This window comes from Anser brachyrhynchus (assembly GCF_964034855.1).
Source record: "Anser brachyrhynchus genome assembly, chromosome: 3".
Classification (NCBI taxonomy): Eukaryota; Metazoa; Chordata; class Aves; order Anseriformes; family Anatidae; genus Anser; species Anser brachyrhynchus.
In genome coordinates this window covers 39554865-39562492 of record NC_137696.1, presented here as the reverse complement: position 1 = coordinate 39562492, position 7628 = coordinate 39554865, and the positions used below count along the sequence as shown (strand labels likewise).

At 43.5% G+C, this 7628-nt stretch overlaps 1 protein-coding gene across 2 annotated transcripts in view; it reads left to right on the top strand.

The window, feature by feature from the left end:
• Positions 1-7347: 7347 nt before the first annotated feature.
• VIT (vitrin) overlaps positions 7348-7628 on the top strand; it is a 51833-nt gene continuing 51552 nt past the window's right edge. For both annotated transcript variants that reach the window (XM_080584751.1, XM_080584749.1), the window contains exon 1: positions 7348-7620. The gene's annotated coding sequence lies outside the window, so the exon portion shown is untranslated. The remainder of the gene's footprint in view (positions 7621-7628) is intronic.

Below are 7628 nucleotides of genomic sequence, written 5' to 3'. Positions count from 1 at the left end.
GCACAGGGCCTGCGTGCAGAGGGGCTTTTCATGAACTCTGGCAAATACCCGTTTTGAAAGATGCATAGCAGCAAAGATTAATCCACCCATTAAACACACTGGCAGTTCTGGCCCTTCTGCATGTTTGGACACTTCTGCTTGCCAGAGCAGCACTATGATTTCTGCATGCGGCCTCCAGAAAAAACCTGCATTTTGAACAGTCTTCAGTGCCAAGAGCCAAAGCTGGAGAAGACAAGGATAAGGGCACCACAGAGGGGATGCATTCAGTTTCTGGGAGGCAGCCACGAGCTCTCTACTGTGAAGTGGCTTTTACTGGCATCACCTACTTGCTCTGACACCTGATGCCCTACAGAGCGTAAACAGAAAACACATCGGGAAAACAGTCAGGAAGAACAGACAGAAGACTGTTACTGGGTTTACATTTTCCAGGCCTGATTTGCAGTGAATAGTTGAGCTTTACTGCCAAGGGCACCGGGATCCAGAGTGAGACCTGGTATTCTTGGCAAACTGAATTAACAGTGGCAGTGATAGCACATGTCTCACACTGAAAGCACTTAGATAGGGAAAACACACTGAAAAAGACATTTGTGTTTCCTGAGAGCTGTCATCCTCACCTGCAGGCTCCAGCGCTGAATTCAGCACTGCTGAAACTTCTTATCAACGAAGACCACTCTCCTAAATAGAGGACTTTACTCCTCATACAAGGACCTTTGTGCCAATGAATCAGTTTTTATATGTGGTTGTACAGCTATAAAATATATCCCACTTACTCTGGGAAGACTCAATCCCCACCTACACTGGATTTGGGATGAACAAAATCCATATGCTAGACTTCCTACAGACCCAGTTCTGTTCAGTCACTATACATTTTTGTTTGCGATAACTGGAAGCTCTGCCAAAAAAACAATCCTTAAAATGGGATTCCATTGTGGTGACTGCTTGGTTTCTGATAGCAGGCTGGTGAGATGCAAGCATCACAGCACATCTCCATACTGTAACAGCTTGTAAAGCTGGCTGCCCCCCTTCAGATCCAAAGGCCATCATCATCATCATGCAATGTGATGACCCCAGAAGTGTTGGGCGCTGTTCCCTCATTGGTATTTACTGATCACTTTAGCTATGTTTCAACACGGCATTTGTGGCCACCCCTGTTCTAAATATGCCATTATGGGGGATAAAAAGGTGGGGGAAGATTTAGCTCCATGGTGAAATAATGAAGATTTTTTGGTGCCCACGATAGCTCTCTGTGGTATCTCATGTGCATCCTCTGGCTGTTTTCCTTTTTTCCTACAGAGAAAGAACTTGAGATAATTAAAGGAAAATGATATATGAATATTGTTTCTTTCTGCAACAGCCCAAGATCTACAAGTAAACCCAGGTGACTTGTTGGTCCTAACTGTTACTGTCTGCATGCCCATAGCTAGTGCACTACACATTAAATCTCTCTTAAAATATACAAACACTATTTACAGATAGTAGTTACTTCTGGGCTTGCTCAAACACCTTATTATAGGTTATAAACACCTTATTATAAACACCTCTGTCCATGCCCGAGTTCACTTTTCATTACGCCTTTTGATTATTATAGACACAAATAAGGTCAAAAGTTTTCATAGTGACTGACAAGAACTTAAAAAAAAATGATTGAAATCCATGATGGTAAAAATGGTTAATGCAAAATTGGAAATACTAGAATCAGAGGATGGTTTGGGTTGGAAGGAACCTCAAAGACCACCTGGTTCCAATCCCCTGCCATGGGCAGGGACAGCTCCCACCAGACCAGGCTGCCCAAAGTCTCATACAGCCTGGCCTTGAACACTTCCAGGCATCCACAGCTTCTCTGGGCAACCTGTGCCAGTGCCTCACCACACAAATGATGCTCAAGTCACGCATGTATCAGTATCAGACAAGGGTCCATTTCTCATTTCCTGCCATGAACCCCCATTTTTGAGCTTGACCCTTGGGACAGCAGCCTCCTGGCACATCCAAACAGGCTAATTTGGGCACCTCATTTCCCAGCCTTCCCTGTGGGGGTGTACAAATGACCCTTTGGCTTGGGGCTTAGTGAAAGAGCTCAGTTTCTCTGTAGTCTCAGAAAAGATGAACATTGCCATTTTCATTGAGAAACACCCACTGGGACAAATTTACATTGTATGAGATTGGTATCCATCCATTTAAGCCAGGCACACCAACATTATGCATTCATTTGGCCCGTGAGGTCTCCCCATTCATAAAAAGAAAAAACAGATGCTTGGCTACCCAGTTGCTCTAATTATTTAAAGAAGTTTCTGATGCTGGCAACAGCTCCAGCATACATAATTCACCCTTCGTACCTTTCTGAAACACAAGACAAACACATCAGTGTATTTTATATAAGCCTTCCAGGACATCGGTTATTTTATTTACCCGAGGTCAATTTAGATGTAAGTGCTTTAAACAGCTACAGCCAAACAATGTTAACCCCCTATTTGCCTTGCCACTTTCTCCTGCACACTCGTGCCTTGATTTCTTCATATAGATATGAGTGTTAAGCACAGATTAATTTAAGCGCAATAGCATAGAAATTAATATTTCATTTCACAGAGTTTCAAGAATACAGCGGTGCTGCAGAAATTGAACTCCCCTGTCGCTTGTTGGGATCTCAGCGCTACCATGTGCTGCCACGGTGTCCTTGCAGAGAGCAGGGCTGCCAGGCTGCGCAGGACACCTTGGGGTGCTGTAACGTGCAGAAGTGTCTGCTCCATAGTTCCTGCAGTAGTGTTTGCTTGACAAGACTTGAGGATAATTGTTTGAGAGCAGAAAATTTGCTCCTTGCTCTTTTAGCACTTGGATGGGATTAGTTGTGTCACAGCTACATGTGGTCTTGCAGAAATCATTTCATGTGTCAGTTCTTTCCATTCCTAAATGCAAAGCCAGGACTTAACAGAGCTTGCTTAGCCTGCCATTGTCCATTGAGAAAGTGTCTTCAGCAGTTTCTGTGCAATTATCACAGTTCAGTGAGCCCAGCTGTGGAGCACTCTAGTTCTTTCTACATTTCCTACCTGCAATTAGAAGACCAAATGACCCCATGGTTTTAGGAGGGTGGTCCACAGCCCCATGCCAGAAGATCAGCACATGCCCTGGGAGCACGAGAGGCCCAGTGTGTGGCGGACTCTCTGTCTTCCCCCTAAAAATTTCCCAATTGAAGTTAGGTATGTCCCAGTGACTGGGGCTGCAGGGTGACCTTTTGAAAGGTTTGCAGTGACAAACCATCTGTGTTGGGCCAACTACCTTGCAGTCTGAGGCTGAGAGAGAAAAGGGGATTTTCTGAGAGAGAAAACAGGGGATCCTGTTTTCAGGAGGCATCCCCAGGCAGGCACAGACCCTCACGCCGGCACGAGGCCAGGCAGAGAGCAAACCCTGTGCCATGCGACTCAGTATAAAAAGCATGGTGTGATGTGCATGGTGTGATAGCCAAGTCATCACATGCCTCAGCCCAGGGACATATCACTTGGTGAGCATCAGACCCAGAAGAGGTGAATTTATTTGCCATTTCCATGTAGGTGAGGTTTCTTTCGTTTACTTGTACATCTCTGCAGAGGATGGGAGACACAAGGGACATTACATTTCCGTGTCATCTGAAACATATAAACCCACAAGCTGTATTATAAACAAAAGCTTCACTAAAAAATGGTGAAGTTAGATTTGTAATGAGGCTTTGACTAAGTGAAGTGACCTTCCCTTCAGGGCAGTTAGATTTTCAGTTATTCCAGCAATGAGTTTTAAACAAAAACTGTATACTTTAAAAATTCTGCATGACCGAAGATCTCAAAATGAAGCCTTAAAGGGCCTGTGACTAGGATCCATTAGCAAGTGTCTGGTCTTCCTGCTCCAGACAACTGTCTGAAAACACTAAACCTCCCTCCTGAGTCTCAGCCAAGTTGTCTCCTGCTTCCCTGCCAGCATCACCTGCACACATCATATCATCTCATCTGTCTTCTGCTTTATCTTTCAGTGTGTTGGTAATCTCTGAGTAGATTATCACTCAGTGTGGTCACAAAATTTTCCTCAAAAATGAAGAACATTCTCAAACCCTCTTTGAAACCAAACTATTTAGACTCACTTGTACATCAGCCGCTTCATTAAGGCTTTCAGAGGACAAGTCAGAGGTCTGACGTCCTTTTCTTTCAGGCCTCATGTTACAGTGGAAACAAAGCCACCCCACGTGTCCTTGAAAAGGGATAGAGCAGCGATTTTGGTAAAATGTTTTACTGAATGGCGTCGCTAAGCTGCTGCTGTGGGGAAGTGAGGCTGTGCTATGCCTCAGCCTTACTTACTAGGCATGTGACACACATATGTATACGTCTGTGTCTGTATATACATGCCACGTGGTAGTAAAGTCTATATCCCCTGAAATCCTGCTTTAATTGAAAAAATTAAAAAACAGGATAGTAAAACTTCAGAGCTTCCACCACAAACATTACTACCAGTTAACAGCAAACTCAAGTGGAGGCCTCCGATTAGAAGTGATGGCAGGAGGCACAAACACACATAGACACCGAGCCTTTTTCCACCCCCTAGACAATAGTGTTCAACACTTATTGTCTTCAAACGAGTGGCTTCCTGACTGCACAGTCACCTACCTCTTTTGTGAGCAGATCGTCCCCTGTGCAAATCCTGGCACCAAAGTGGAGCCCCACAACGAGGTTCACCTCTTGCTCCCGTACTCTGTGTTGACAGCTCTTGGGTGGCTGGGAGTTACTTCTGTCAGGAAAGAGAGCAGGCGGCAGCGCTCGGAAGTGTTGTGATAAAAAGAGCCAGCCTGTGGCCTCTGCAGTGTTTTGTTTTGATACTCTTCAGCTCCCCATTACACACAATAATGAGAGGCTGAATACCCTGGATAATGACAAACTTAGGGAGTTTTTCTTTTTCTGCCCACTCAGTGTTTCTGCACTGTGGTTCCCGGGATGCTCATTTCCAGGATATGCCGGGTTAGCGCATAGGCAGTGATGCAGAAACATGCCAGCCCACCAGCAGCATCCCTGACCCCGAGCCCTGAGCAGAGCTCAGGTGGGTGCGGCATGGACAAGGCTGCACCACTGCAGGCTTTCTGGAAACAAAAGAATTGTATTATAATTGTATATTATAATTGTAATTATTATATAATATAATTGTAATTATAATAATTGTAACAGCACTGCGTTGGGGCTATGTCCTGCCAGGTCCAAGCTGGCTCTTTGCCCTGGGCACAATTTACCCACAAATTAGATAATCCACCCATGGAAAACGATAAATGGATCTATCAGATGTTCCTCTTGTAAAACTACCACCCTGCAGCAGCAGCAATGGGGCATGACCTAGGTGGAGGTGCTATAGCTGTTGCTTCAACACCCTGCTGACCAAGTTCAGCACGCCTACACTCACAGCCCAAAAAAGCTGGTGCAGATACCAGAAGCAGAACTTTAGGAGTGCTTTCTGCATGTAACAGCTATCCCAATCATCCACTGCTTCGTATGCCTCCATCCCAAGGCACCAGTCCAGCTATTTCTATTCAGTCCTGCTCTTTGCTGCCTGACCATGTCTTGGTTTGCCAAGGGCTTGCTCGTCAGCACTCTCATCATCACGTCTCTTCTGTTCTCACTCCCTGACATACAGCTCTGTTTCGAAGTCACGCTAGGATTTAACTCAAGAAGCTTCTTAGTTAATTACTGACCTACTAATAAGAAGCTATGTATAAAGGAATCTAAACACATACATATAGATGCTTATGGATTTCTGAAAATAGTCTTCTTGAGTGGAAAATAAGTGGCTAAATACCAGTAAATGTATGTGCCCTAACACTTGAGACTATTTCTATCAACATCTGTAAGTAAGGGGCTATCAGGGGACTTGCAGTTGTTCTGGGAAATGACACAGCCACTTAGCTGTAAAGCCCCAGTATTTGGATGTCTAGCCCCCAGTACATCTAAAATTGCAGTCGTAGGGACTCAGTTTTTTTTTCTTCCCAGGATTATCTGAATAAATGAACCTCACAAAGCATTATGAAAAGGCTGATGAAATTCTGAAAGTCATAACTTGAATTAACAAGACTTGTTTTTTGTTGTTATTGTTGTTGTTTGGTTGGATGGTTTGGTTTGGTTTGGTTTGGTTTGGTTTGGTTTGGTTTGGTTTGGTTTGTTTCTCAGTGGATTTACTAGCTAGGTCCACTAGTAGATTTGCTGTCTGGACAAGATTTTTGCCAGTACACTTTATTCTGCCTCACAAGGGATTACCATGGCAAGTCTAGACTTTTATTTTAAGAGAATCATTGAGAGAATCAAATCATTATGGATGATTATAAACTAGTAACACAGCTGAAACTTCTTGATAAACCTCTGTTGTTGTACCATTTACTGGTACATTGTGCTATTGTATAGTTTCTGTAACTACTGGACTGGAGAATCACAAATAAATGTTAATCAATTTCACTGAAACCAAATATATTTACAGGATTGTTAAATCAGAAGTAGCCAGAAACTATGTATCGTTTCAATGTGTCTTTTGAACTCTTTCTCCTGTATTTATTCTAGATTTTTAAATGTAAATTTTTACCCATAATCATCTTAGATAAAACAGCATAAGTTCACTCATATATGTTACCTTTACATTTCTGAATACTTAGGTGGAATTGCAGATTATAGCCTGCATTTCAGTATCCTAGGGTATGATACCAGTCCTTTCTTTGATAATCTTGTGACTGCTGTGATCCTGATGGTCTCGATAAAATTTTCCTCTTAAAGTAACCTGACTTTTGTTTACCACCTCATTTGGCCAGGTCACACTGAGTGCTGTTTTAGACGTCCTAGACAGCTTTTTGTTAAATTCCTGCACCCACCCTGATCAGAAAGGAGTCATGCTAATGCTCATTTCATACTTCTGCTTCTCCATGGTCAGACTCACAGATTTGCTCTGTCACTAATCCTCTGGCTTCAGAGTGACTGTTCAAGAAATAAGATGCTATTCACAAGAATTAAGGCATCCAGCTCTTCAAAAGCTGTTTTACCTCTTTAAATCTGACTCTCACCTAACTAATCTGGTATTTATGATCTTTAGAGCCACTTAGTTTACTCCAGGCTACTAGTTGTAGTCCTTTAACTACAGTGCTGAACTGCATAGGGAAACTGGAAAAAGTTGAGCCAAAACATCAGGCAAGTGCTGCTTCACCTTCCAAAAGAGAAAAAAAACTCTTGACAGGCTAGTGCAAAAGGAGCATAGAAATCCCTACCAAAAAACATGTGGGAGGGAGCATATATTTAAAATAGGACCGCCTAATTCAGCTGCTAAATCACTGTAAGGAGCTCTCTATGTCTGTGTGTGCGGGAGGGAGAGGGAGAGACAGAGGGAGAGAGTCAGAAAGGGAGAGAGGAGCAGAGGGAGGGAGGGAGGGAGGGCAATGTGCCTTTCACAGAGCTGGGAGCTCGATGGGAATGTTTGATTAGCTCCTCTCTGAAAGAGAAAAGGTGTCCAGGCCTCCCTTCGCCGCCTGCCTCCGATTCTTTAGAATAATGTTGGCTGGAGTTTGTGGTACAGAAAAGCTGGGAAAAAATAGCACTTTCATACTGTGTGGAGGAAAGGAATAAAAAGTTACACACCTCAAGCAAGGTAATTTT